The sequence below is a fragment of the Temnothorax longispinosus genome, chromosome 6, assembly GCF_030848805.1.
Source record: "Temnothorax longispinosus isolate EJ_2023e chromosome 6, Tlon_JGU_v1, whole genome shotgun sequence".
Taxonomy (NCBI): Eukaryota; Metazoa; Arthropoda; class Insecta; order Hymenoptera; family Formicidae; genus Temnothorax; species Temnothorax longispinosus.
The window spans coordinates 20,070,766-20,084,437 of NC_092363.1; the positions used below are offsets into that span (position 1 = coordinate 20,070,766).

The window sequence follows — 13,672 nt, forward strand, 5'->3', positions numbered from 1 at the left end:
CGCTACTTCTTGATCGTCTCCTACTTGCTTTATTTTCCTCGAAGAGTTTACACCTTTCCAAACTCACTACAAGCTTGAATATATGCTGGACGAATGCCAGGAGAATCGTCAGGTGGCCAGTCATCGACTTCATTGTCGCCGGAAGACGCTCGAAGCGCGACAAGGACGCGGAGGGGCTGCTGGAACAGGGGGGTTGCTGGAACAGAAGCTCCGGGTGTCCCGGTCGGTTGACGGTGGGCCCGGGTTCGCGTTCGCTAGCGCGCGTTTACCAGCAAGGCGCGCAGGTGCGCTGTGACGCTGGCGTCGGCGTCGTCGGTTTTTCCTCCTCCCCCTCTGTTGGATGATAGCTTGAGGTACGCGCGACGCCACAGAGCGCGGCAGAAGCCCAGAGGATCGCGAGGTCCCATCGTAGAGAGTCGGTTCTCCGCCGGGTCCGCTATTCGTCCGCTCGACTGACTTTTGACATGAGCCTCGGTTCCCGCGCGTTCGTCAGCTAGGAAGGGGAATCCTCTCCGGAAACCAGGTCAGTCAGAGACGTATCACGACGTGTCACCAACAACGTCACACACGTGAGATTCGTGATTCGTTATTGTCGTGGGATCAGTGTCTCAGTCTCGTGCAACCGGTCGAGTTTATAATTCGCGAGTTATAATTTATGTACGGATCATATTCGAGTGAGACCGATTGTTCGCGACCGGTTGATCTAATATAAAAAAATCGGGCGAATCCAGAAGTCCCGAAGGAGTTGGAGGACTACCAGTGAACAAGTGAGCACCTTCGTTTTTTTTTCCACATTCCTCGGGAATGTCGCGAGGAAAAGTGAAGTGAAAAGACGCGGGTGGTGGATTCGGTGACGCTTCTCGAATTCGCCGGAAGTTTGGATTCCTCGTACAACTTCTCGCTCGAGGAATCTTCTCCGTGGAAGATTCGCCTTTAGCGAACGCTCGCCGTTCGAAGGTGCCCGCTTGTTCACGGGAGAGACGACGCGCGTAAGTTGGACACCTGTTAAACTAGCGTACAAACTAGAACTTCGATTGGAACGCGTCAATTGTGGGGGGTGACGACGTAGAAGTTCCACATTGTAGAAGACTGAAATACCGTGATCTTGCATAAACCCGATTAACGCAAAATTGTTAGGTAGGTGTTAAATTAATAATTGTCTCTTCCTCCTGTGTAATCTTCATCCGAATGCGATCTTTTCAAAATTGGACAATCGCATTAGTCGAATAGCACGGCTCGACATACGATAGGTATCGAGAGATCCACGATCAATCTTTTGTTCCCTGATGTATTGATCAAGTCGTGACGCATAAAACTACACTTGTGCGTAGTAGTAAAACTACACTTATTTCCCTTGCGACATCAAAGGCACCTCCGTCGTAGCGAAGTTTAAATGTGTAGTTATAATTACTAAAATCGTATTCCATGGCGCAAAATGGTGTCCGTGCGTTATAGTTTCATGGGTTTAACAACGACAATTTGAAACAACAACGAGGGAAGTTTGACTGCGGTTTGCAATGAGTTTTGTGCTACAGTCATCATGCAAATATAAATTAGTTATCACCTTCGTGATTGAGTGGTATAAATAAAAACTTCTTAGAAAGTAAAATAAAACTCGATGCATTTCATAAAGTTCGTAAAGAATAATTAAAAATATCAAGCGTTAATGCAACAAAATTTATAATAAATTATAAAGCTCATAATTGACAAATTAAACTTTCGTGAAATTAACACATAAGCAGACGTTTATAATAGAGACACTAACAAATGCAATATTTCCGTGTACAAATACGTCTCAGAAAATTGCTTGTCGTGTAAAAATTAAATAAAAAAACTGATACAAAGTTAAATAAAAAAGTTGAATAAAAATGTGCAGTATAAAACATACAATGTAAAATATAAAAGTAAAAGTTCGAAGTTACTTAACGATTAATTACGATCTTTTGTAGAAAAATCGGATACAAGTACAGCAACTAATCGTATCTCTATTCCAATAAAAAGTCTACATTCTCAAGTGAATTTCTTATAAATACTTTATTCTTAATGTACGATAACGATGGTCTTCAGAGACCTATTGTTTCCGGTGCATGCAGATTTCCTTCCTTCTCGATGTCGCGTCTCCTGTGAATTTTGCCCATTTCTCTTCAAAAAATTCTCATAAAAAATATTTTTTTAAGATTTTGCGGTTGCTATTTGTTTATTACGTATTAGCTGGAAATACGCGTGTTTGATTCGATGTATAGGTTTCGGCAGGAAAGCTCGCATTTGCAATGCAGCAAGATATATTTCTCTTTGTTGTGCAATAGCCTGAGTGCGCTTTGAGGATGCTCGGGTAGTCAATACGCGGTATCCCGAAGTCGAAACGTTTGTCCATCAATTACCGTGACAGGAGCTTCCTTTTAGGTCTTTCGACCTTACCACGGGCGATTGCACGGGAATAAGCGCAATATCGATCGCGACGCAAGATTCATGCGAGCGTGCGATGCGCGATGCAGCGCGGCGTCGAGGAAACAATTTCTATCGCATTAGCGTGTAACAAGTGGCTTCGTTTTGTCCGGGTCGTAGGACTTCCGTCCGGGCCCATTGTCCAGAATTCTCGCCGTTTCGGCGGCAGACATGCGCCGATGATGACGGCGCGGCGGCGAGGCGTTAACCCGTCGTCCATTATTCAGAGACCGAGACTCATTTGGCGACAATGAAAATGGTTTTGTGCTGAACATTAACGTTTCTCGCATATCGGATGAAGGAGCTTCATCAAGCTCATCCGACGGAACGTAGATACGTGTACGAAGTTAGACAATGACGTTCCGGGGTTGATTTCGTATTGTAAAAGTTATTAACTTGTGGCGCACGTCTAATGCGAGACGTGAATTCGAAGGCAGATTGAGTTAAAGTTTTGTTCTCTTCTTTATCTTTCTCCGTAAATAAGTCGAAGATATAACAGAAAAAGATATACAACAAGAAAAAATGGAATTCCTTGAGTTGCAAACTCTACGACTTGTCAAGCATATTTTATTGATAGGATATATATATATATATATATTTGAACTTTCGTAGGAGAAATTTAATCAATAGTAAAGAAGAATTTTCGTATCCTAAAAATTACTTTTTTACGAATGGCAGTCGGATAATATTTGTTCTCAGTATACAGTCAACGTAGCTAAAGTCCGATGTGTTTCACATGACGAAACGGTACACATTCACGAATGTGAAATTACGGGGTCGTAAATTTGGCAACGCTCCCCGCGGGCGTCTTATTTGCTCGCGCGCACATACGTGCGCGATACCTGGACGGTCGACGTCCGAAATTTCGAGCGATACGCCGCAGCATAAGAGCAGGGTGTGTCCAATTCGAGTGCGCGTGTTGGCGCAAGGGTTGTTTACGTAATCCCGAGGGAATGATAGAACATGGCTCTGCTGTTACCTGTCTCTCCCCTCCCCCTCCTTTTATCAGAGTAATTTCCTCCGCGCGCCTTCGTGCGCATTTCCTTAATAGTACGCGTTTGTTCCATTACCATACGCTGCGCCCCGGAATCCTTCCGTCAATTAATTCAAGAGGTTGTTCGCGAATCGCGGTAAAATCGCATCGCGTATTATACCGAGGGCAAAGGTTAATGCGCTTTTCGACGTGAATACAATGCCTGCGGAATACTATTAATTCGCATACAAAAGCGCTTATAGAAAATCAATACATATATATGTATAAGAAAAATAATCCACCCGTTGACTGATTATTTAAATATCCAACAATTCCTCCGATCGAATATGGATATTGATTTAGAAAGAAATGCATAAAATATGAGATATTATATCACTTGAAATATATATTACTCTGTCTCCTTTAGAAACATTTAATTTAATTCAAAAATTTTCATTTTGAGTGACAATGAGGTCGCGAGGACGTGAAAGAAGTGCAAATCTTGTGGCTAATTGTAAGCGCTATTGCAGAATACGTGGATGACAATGATAAAATAAAATGTTGAAAAGTTAAAGACGTGACGCGAGTCAGCAATTTTAATTCACATCGCTCACTTAAATTTTCACTTTTCGAAAACCACGTTCAACGTCACACTTTTTTATTTCTATTTAAATGTTCCGTGCTCTCGATTCTCCTTTGGTATCTCGTACTCTTTACCAACTTTTATTCAAATATCGAACATTCGTGTCTCCAGCAATCTTGGCATGTTCAGGGACGAGTCCAAGATATAAGTCCGCTACCGTCGCGAAATGTCAGCGAAATAGCCGAGGTTACGACAAATGAGTCGATTCATCCCCTCGTTACGTCGCTGCGTGTGTGCACGGCTTGTAATCGCGACCCTAGATTTCGCCCACCGTAAAGATATACCAACCTGCGTTCTACGTACGTACATAACGCAGTGCGAGGGCAATATCGCATGTTATCGGTCGGCGTTATCGCCATTTCGTGCCGTCATAATGCGCGAGTCAAGCAACCACGCAATTCGCTCTCGTCTTTCACGTGGAGAATTGTGCCGATTCGCCTTGAAGAAATGCGCATTGTCTCCCTCCCCCCTCCCCCTCTGCCAGATCCCCCCAGAAATTTACTGGAAAATACGACGCGGGCTGATACGCGGTTTATCCCTGGTCGCTCGTAAATTGCACACCGAGAATGCAAAACGATGCGGCGCCGCGAACATTATTCATACTTTTATACTTTCGTTCTCCAAGTACGCTCTTTCTGATACGCAAATGACCTTTATCGTGCTTCCTTGCGGCGTTATCAAGATAAGTGAGGGCGAATGTCTAAATGAGGCAAACGCGCATACAATGTCCTGGACATCCTTGAAGAAACTCAATTACGTCGTTCTTGCAGAACTAAAAAAATGTGCTCTCTCGAGCGGCGCACATTAATTTTATCAAAGAGGTACAAAGGAAAGATATGCACTCGTCCGATATACGCATACGTTTTCATTCATTTCGCCTTTTCATTTCGTTATTACATTTGAACATGTGGAATTTCTTTTTCATACTTAAGTTTATGAAAGCAGTATTCGCCCTTCGCGTTCTCTTCCGATTTGCATATCCACGTAAAGGATCTTTTTACATTTATCAATTAAATGTAATGAATTGAACAGATAAAAATCTAGCAAAAAGTATATAATTTTTCATCACATTCTTGTTAAGGAAACAAAGTTGATTTTAAATTTTACGCGGAATATGCGACGCTCATGCAAAGATGCGACGTCTTGCAACTTTCTGCACGTATAAATTTTGCCGGAAAATCCGACTCGCGCACATATCATCTTTATTTATTATACTTTACGATGTACGACCGTGGGGTTGGATTCACATTGCGTTCAACATAAATGTATGATCTTGTTGGATGGCGTGCAATAACGTGTATCATCTTTATTGAGGATCACGTCACATTGTAATGCGTTCGCTGCATCCGCGCATTTTTTTTTCCGTACAAAAACTCGCAAAGGCCGCAAGTCAAGGCTCGCAACAATGCTAACTTCTATGAATTTTCGTTGCGGTGGGAAAGGCATTGCCACGCCACTTCTTTTCCACCCCAAGTCGTTGAACAAAGGAAAGGTGTGCTGTTTGTGAACACACAACTCGCCCTGTTTTATTCGAGCCTGCAGTCTTGGCGAGCAACGTATTTCCTCCACTTTACACTTTAAAACGGCATAGAGGTTTCTTAACGCCTGTTTAAAAAAGAAAAAAAATGCCTCATACAAAAGTGGATCTTACGAGCGTATCCGACCTTAACATGAAGAGAAGAAAACAGATTTTTAACAAACAATGAAACAGAGAAAAATAAAAAAATGGAAGAAATAACATCAATCACATATTAATTATATTATTATATAATTACGTTGTAAATTCAATCTCAGAGGAAACAGGTAGTCTCCGTGGAGAATTTTTTTTATATTTCTATATTTTTTAGCATGTTTGTTATATTTTTTCTTTTGCGCGTATTTATTAAAAAATATATTTTAAAATATCCACGAAAGATTATTAAAAGTTTTATTTAAAATTCGAATATGTAGTTATAGGTATACCGTATTGCTTCTCTAGTACAACGTCAAGCGCATCATAAAAAAATCTGAAAGAAGAACCTATACCTAATTAATTTAAAGGACTGAAATTAAGTTCGCGAAACTTTTTCAGACCAATTAGGATTCATCCTGTTAGACGTAGTTTCACGATTGTGCCATCGGGAGACGGAGAGTTATAAGGCGCTAGCACGCAAGTTCTCGGAGCCGTTGGAAAAGCGATAAGCTGGTTTTCCGATTACCGTTGAGTTTTTGCGCGTTTCACGCTCGTAGATTTCCCTTACGTGCAGCAGGATTACCCTCGCGAGGTGTTTAAACTAACTTTTAATCGTGCGCGCGCGCGCAAAACGGGTACGACATCTTCGAGGCCGGGAAAATACGGAGGCCTAACTTTAACGTGGTTCGCGTAACGCGACCCAAGAGGATCTCTTCGGTAATAAGACTAATAAGTGATTCGCGCGACAACGCGACAAAACGGAGCGCGCTCTCGCTCGTATTTTTACGGTGAGCTTCATTAAAGCACCGCGGATCGATCCGGGTCGACTTTTGTGCGCGGAGGCTTTGACCGCGCGTGTATTATCTTTCCATCTGTGAAGGCAACCACGTCGCTCGTTAATCCAGTGAACTCGATTCAAGGCAAACTACCGTCGATCTTGTTTTTTCCCCTTTTCTTTTGTATATACGCGGTTACTCCGTTACGTTGTTTCACCACAGTGCATGGCAGCGAGATTAATCTCAGTTTTGCCGCGACCTGTCGCGTAACGTTGCTTTTTTGAACGAATAATAATTGATGTTCTCTAAACATTTCAGATTCGCTCGCAGTCGCATAAACAGACAGTGTTATGTTCGATGCGCGCATTACTTGCAGTCCGCCGCTTGAATTTGCAAGAGAAATCCTTTAACAGAGACTCTAGAGTGAGCAAAATGAACAAAATACTTATTTGCATATGTTCCACGTTACTTGTAGATAATGTGCGTATCGTACAGAATATTTGCATGTTGATGGCAAATATAATTCCATGCCGAATAATAAATTCCTTTTGTTGAAATAAAAGGGATTTGCACGAACACGTGTACGGAAAGTTTTTTTTTATGTTAAGAATTTTGTTATATAATTCAAAATATAAAGCCAGTGAGAAAAGGAGGCGACAGGCGACACGCATTTTACATTGCATAAATGTGCACGTTTTCAAAAGATGTTCTTAGAGATATATCAAACTTGCGGGAAGAAAGAACTTGAGTTTCTTCAAATAAAGAAAAACTAAACTTTGGCCATTATCTTTATAGAAGATGCTATTTCATTTTTTTTGGCATTGTACTTCCGACATTTCTGCTACGTGGATGCTTTCTGCATAGATTTCACCGCATTTGCGAGAAAAATTGCGAAGGGTGTACAATCCATTAGTATACATCCATTTTCAATGTTCTCGCGGAGAATATCGACGTTGAAAAATGTTAGAAATAAACGAGTAACATAAAGTGGCTACGAAACATAAAAAAACTCGAACGAAATCAAATAGATGGACCGAGTATATGAATTCACGATTAATCAATTTCGCGTAGAGAAATATTCATTTCTATGGAAGCATATATGAACTAATATGTACATGTACACGTGGGCGCACGCGGGTGTGTGCCGTAGTGAGGAAATTTATCCCTTCCGAGATACAAGTCTTTCTGGGTTTTTGAAAATTTCAGCAGTAAAAGCCAGCGCATAACTGGGTGCATGCAATTTTAGCTACCTGTTCGCTCGTTTCCCGGTAAAATTTTCAGAAGCGTGGAAAAGCTTATAACTCTGAGAAGAGACTTTTTCTGCAGTTTTCCACATCTCCATAAATCTACATTTCTATAATTTTTTATACGTTTCTTTTATGCCTTCGTAGATATAAAGGAACCTCGTTATTACTTCGGCTAACTCTTTCTCTCTTGATATTTTTCAATTATAGGCCGTATTCTCAATATTTACTTGTCGCGAGATCACTGATGTAGTGCACAATATAATCTCGCTTTACCGTTCGCACGAAATTTTACCGCCCCGCTAACGAATAAATCGTGACTTGATATTTTAGTAAGATTTGAAATAGTGTCGGCGAGAAATGTCTGAATTTATGGACGGTAAAGACCGACCGTTTCTTACCTCGGTTTCGAAATTTGCGCTTTATAGAGCCATTAAACAGAAGGCATCCAAAAACTTGAAATACAGCACGATGTCTTTACGTGCGTGACTGGTACGTAATGTAGCCTAGAAAAACGTAAGAAGAAGAGAAAGAGGGGGGAGAGAGAGGGGGGAGGAGAGAGAAAGAGAGAGAGAGAGAAAGAGAGAGAGAGAGAGGGAGAGAGATATTTTATTATACCTTAGGGTAATGTCCGCTGAGGCATATAGTAATACATGCACATATAAGTAACTATGCTACAGGGAATTTACATGAACCCTTACAAACATGTCAAAGCTGGATTAATGTAAGCAGTTAGCTATACGTGTAGATCAAGATTAAATTAGTTACAAACAACCACTATAAACAAATAATGCATAATTAAATGCGTAATTTCCAAATACAATTTAATATTATTACCATAATACTTTAATATAATTAAATAGACAGAAAAAAGCTACGTGGAGAGTAATGCCGGGATTACGATGAATTTAACGTAACGGGACGCGACGGGACGCGAAGTAACGTAAGACCTAAACACATTGTTTTTATATGCGTTACGTAAAGTCGATCGTAATCAGCCGCATATAAAAACAATGTGTTTAGGTTTTACGTTACTTCGCGTCCCGTCGCGTCCCGTTACGTTAAGTTCATCGTAATTCCGGCATAAAAGCAGACGCGATCGTTACCGCGTTATTTATCTGTTTCTAATCAAAAAAAGTTATGTGTATAATTACTTTGTATTGAATATATAACTGATTCAGCTAAATATATAACAGACTCCATCTGTTGTTATGAATGAAATAATCAAAATAATTTAGTCGAGTTAAGTATATATTTAATTGCATAATTTAACAAATTGATGTTGAATCTTATTTTTCGATTTAGGAGACGTTGACAAAGTGTATATTTATGTGTACGCTGTGCGTCGTCTCTTCGCACTCGCTATACGCGACATCATTTGCATGCACGTTCGTACGCATGTGCAATGTGCACGTGTATGTACAGTCTTATCAGTCATAGAAAATTGCATTTGTCGAACAAAATTTTCGTGAACGTAATAAGGATTAACTCCGTAGAACTAAGTCCGTATAATTTAGCACGAAGGGATGGAGAGCAGTTTTGCTTTCCCTTCGTAGAAGGTTCCTTGCCTTTGCGATATGCGATGATAGATAGAACGATCATAAAGTTCCGTGAAATGACTCATCATCGAAATACATTTTCGCGTTTGAATTATTTACATGGTATTGCTGAAAAAGCTATTTCGTTAACCGATTGCTAACATTTGCGGGAACGTGATCGTTAGAGCTGGGAAAAGCTGAAGACGATACAACTGGCTACTAATAGCGATGTGTTAAATGTCTGCTTGTCAGCGATATGCTCCATTTCAAATGGATGGCATTCATTAATGTAGAAGAAATAGATTAGACACGTTTTTGTGTACTGAGCGAAAGACAGATGAATACCATACAGGTATATTGTACAATGATAAAGCTTTAATTAATCTGAAATAGTTTTCTTATTTGATTTAAGAACATTTATCTGCGACGTTGTTGTCACATGGCTACATTGTTAGCAGGATTTTTTTTATATTTCCTTTGTAATATTATTCTATGGATTTTTTAAAGGAATTGTGAATACAGCTTCAGAAATAATAACATAATGTCTACCTTATATAACATGATTTCCCGCAAGTATGGTCTTATTTACGTAAAACAAATAAGAGAGTAGAGATTAAATATCATACATTGTATATTACAATCTTATCTTCCTCATACATGCATGAACGACGTAAAATAATTAATTTTTTGTGGTATTTTATTTTAATATAAAATTTTCTACAAAAATGTATTTACTTTTTCATTCAAATAAAAACCGTATACTTCCCTAAAAAAGAATTTATCTATTTTTTTTAAGTAAGAGATGCACGTTCCTTTTAGAGAAAATTTATTCATTTTTTTATTTAAATAAAAAATACATTCTCATTTACACAAACATTTGCATAATCAAACTGAGAAAATAATTTTGAAGTAACATTTTTATGAGACTATTACGTACGTCTCATTAAATATATTTTAATTAGTATTTTTTAATTTAAAAAATATTCTGTGTGTATATGTGTAAAAAGAATTGAAAAACTCGAGAAAATAACACTCTTAATTTCGTACATGTATTCGTATGTGTCACAAAATTAAATTTTTATGCTACGAGGCATGAATTTTAAGTCGCGACTTTGAAGGCATTAAAAAAAAAAAAAAATTAAATCACCATACATTAAAGAGATATGCGTTTTTGATGTTTTCTATATCTGTATTGCCGCTAGATAGCTTACGGTTGCAACGAGACAAAGCAAATTGTCATTTCTGCGGAAGAACGATAAATAAATTAAACATTTCCTTCTTTCCGCAGTTCGATAGAAACTTTTCTTCAAAGAGCAATATGTGTTCCTTTAACCTTTTCACACTTGACAACGATCGCAATGCAACCTTTGTTGCAATAATATCGGATATTGATTGCTGACGGACTTTTTTATAATATTTAAAAAACTTCACTGAACATCTTGTAAGAGCGACCCCTGAAACGCTTAAAATATATCGCGGATGTATAAATAAACTGAAAATTGCGTATCTATTTTACGCTAGCCGACCTTACCGTTACGCACGTAATCCGCTTATTAATTTAATCAGACTACTCCGAAGGACGGGATGGCTAAGTTGCAGTCCGCAGTTAACGCCGTGTCTATAGTAGGTACTAAATTTTCTTCAATCCAACTTAACTTCGTCTATACGCATCTCGACTTCCGAACTTATTTAAAGTTTCTTAAACTCACTCCACGGCCCGTTTCGTTAAGAATACATCAATCGCGTTAAATATTGTAGCGTCTTAACAAGGCGTAACTTTGCTATCGCGCCATATACGTAACTTTCCTCGGATTCTATAGGATATTGGTATTTTGCATTTACCACACATGAATCTTTGCTTCGGGCATAATTTATGGATGGAATGCCGCGCGGGACCCGCCTGGTTTGGGATTACTTTTGCACGGATAATGCACACATTATAATCGCCAGATCAGTATAATACAGTTGTTGAAACGATAATATCAATTTAAATAGAACAATAAAAGATCCGTTCTAAATATTAGCACTGTAATTTAATCTTTTTTTCATATATGAGGGAAAATTATCGTCAGATATTATATGTGTTGGGGGTGGGGGGGGAGAAAGACGGAGGAAAATGGCATCAGTTAAGGAAAAAAATAAAATAAATATATGTTACCGAGTATTCATTTGAAAATAAAATAAAACTGTTATCACCGAGTGTTTATTTAAACTTTTAGTATTTAAACTCTAAAATTATTAAACTCGAACTTGGCGTAACAAAAATATTTAAATTCTAATAAAATCAACAAAAAATTAATTTTTTTTTTAAATTAACAGACTTCTATTACCCCAGGCATCGGGCAATAGGAACCACCTGAGGGGTAATGAGATTACCTATGCGGAACATTTAGTGAGTAACAAAGTGTGGAAACAGTAATCAAATATATATTATATATAATGTATAAAATAGGTTTTATCATCTTATTTTATTACCTAAGACGAGATCAATCATTTTTAAGTTTTTTTATCATTTTATAATACGTTTTTACGAATGCAAAATGGCAAATAAAATTGTTTAACAAAACAAATAAACGTTTACAATGTGTATATTGCCCGAGGTAATTGGAGCTAGTTTCAATTACCCTATTGGAGTTGGTTCTAATTATCCCATTAGTGTAATTGGTTTGTTGTTGATTAAAAACGATTGAAAAGGTTTCTCTCCCTCCTATATATGTATATATATTGTTATTAATTTACATATAAATAGAGGTAATTTATTATTATTTCTAAGGAGCCTTTCAATCTCTACATTCAATCTCTACGTACATTCACGATTCTATTTTCTCACGTGAACATGCAGAAATCTCAGGATATTGCATCGTATAGCTTGGCAACAGGGAGGTAACATAATCTGGTATATCCTGGAAATATCTGCGTATAGACGCGATTCAGATATGTCGATATTCCCGACGATATCCCGCAGGCATTCACAGCATATCCGCCTAACATCCTTGCATATAATAATACCGTACGTTATCTCTTGGTTACAACGCTGCATAATGATTGCTGCTGGCGTAAATTCGTCGAACCTAAGCGATATTTGTTGCCTAATTCATCTTTGTTGGCTGTAACATCCGCGTATGTGGTGCAACAGACTTTAAATAAATTACGTATAAGAAGCAACGTTGTGCACAGCTTATACCTCGGTGGAAGTGCGGACTTAATCATAAAATAATAACATAAATGCCATCAACGAGAATTAGAATGGACTTGATTGCTCGATTATTTGTGGAGTGCCCAAACGCGTGGAAAAATGCACTTTTTCTATTCGTTTTAATAAATCATATCTTCGAAAAAAGAAATAATACTTATAATTATTATGAAATTTATTAATACAGTTGTTCGATTAACATTTAACGTGGTTGTTTGGAATATTATTGCAATTTGTTTTAGACTATCTTATATCAAAATGGCATAAAATATTGAAAATATTTGAAATTAAAATAATATTTATCAATAAAATTAAATTATAACGATAAATCACAAAACACAAAACATTTATCAAGATACGAACCAATGCATAAAATAAAATAAAAACAAAACCGCTGATAAACTCTATCTTGCTATGAAAAGTGGAAAATAGTATTTATGTTTATAAAGAAAAATTGTTTTATTTTCCACGGTGTATAATAAGAGTCACATAGCTTCGTTGTTTTGCAGTTGTTTACATGGAAATGTAACTACACCATAATAACAAATTTGTTGAAACTGAGTTAACTACGAAAGTAGAAATACTGCGGTTACAAGTCGAGCAAGAGTTTGAAAAACGTATCATCTTATGGAAATAATCCATCATCTAGATTTCGCATCATTGCGAAACTTTAAAATTACAGAACTAAATTCTCGGTTTTATGTGATTTATTGCAATACGCTTCGCCGCGTTTCCTCAATCTACATTGCAACATGTAACGATGTGACAAACTATTCACATTCTCGATAATTACAACTCAGATTAATTAAGAGAATAATTGAAAAAAGTCAAATAAACAAGAATCTTGTTCACAAAATAAAAAAGAAAAGAAATGTAAATTCCCCTAATTTTATTTTACAGAATATTTGAAAATATGCAACTTTATGGTTGTATAAAATTAAATATTAACTATTAGTGAAATTGTGGCATCACAGTTGTCTGTGTATTTTTTTTAGTGCAAGTTTTCAAACATTTTTCTCTCAGATTGTTTCTATATATTTATACATCTGTATTTTAGAGAGTTATCTAATCGAGCTTTCAATTTTTGAAAACATTGATAATTTTCGATAGCAAAGAATCACGTTGTATATTTAATATACATATTCGTATCGATAAAAAGTGACAGAAATATGTATCGAGGGTGGAACG

General features: G+C 37.6%; 1 protein-coding gene across 6 annotated transcripts in view; it reads left to right on the forward strand.

The window, feature by feature from the left end:
* The first annotated feature begins 323 nt into the window (after window positions 1-323).
* The window catches only part of LOC139815342 (uncharacterized), a 97,254-nt gene continuing 83,905 nt past the window's right edge, over window positions 324-13,672 (forward strand). For 4 of the 6 annotated variants that reach the window (XM_071782202.1, XM_071782206.1, XM_071782205.1 and 1 more), the window contains exon 1: window positions 324-523. The gene's annotated coding sequence lies outside the window, so the exon portion shown is untranslated. The other 2 variants (XM_071782201.1, XM_071782203.1) reach the window with 2 other exon arrangements.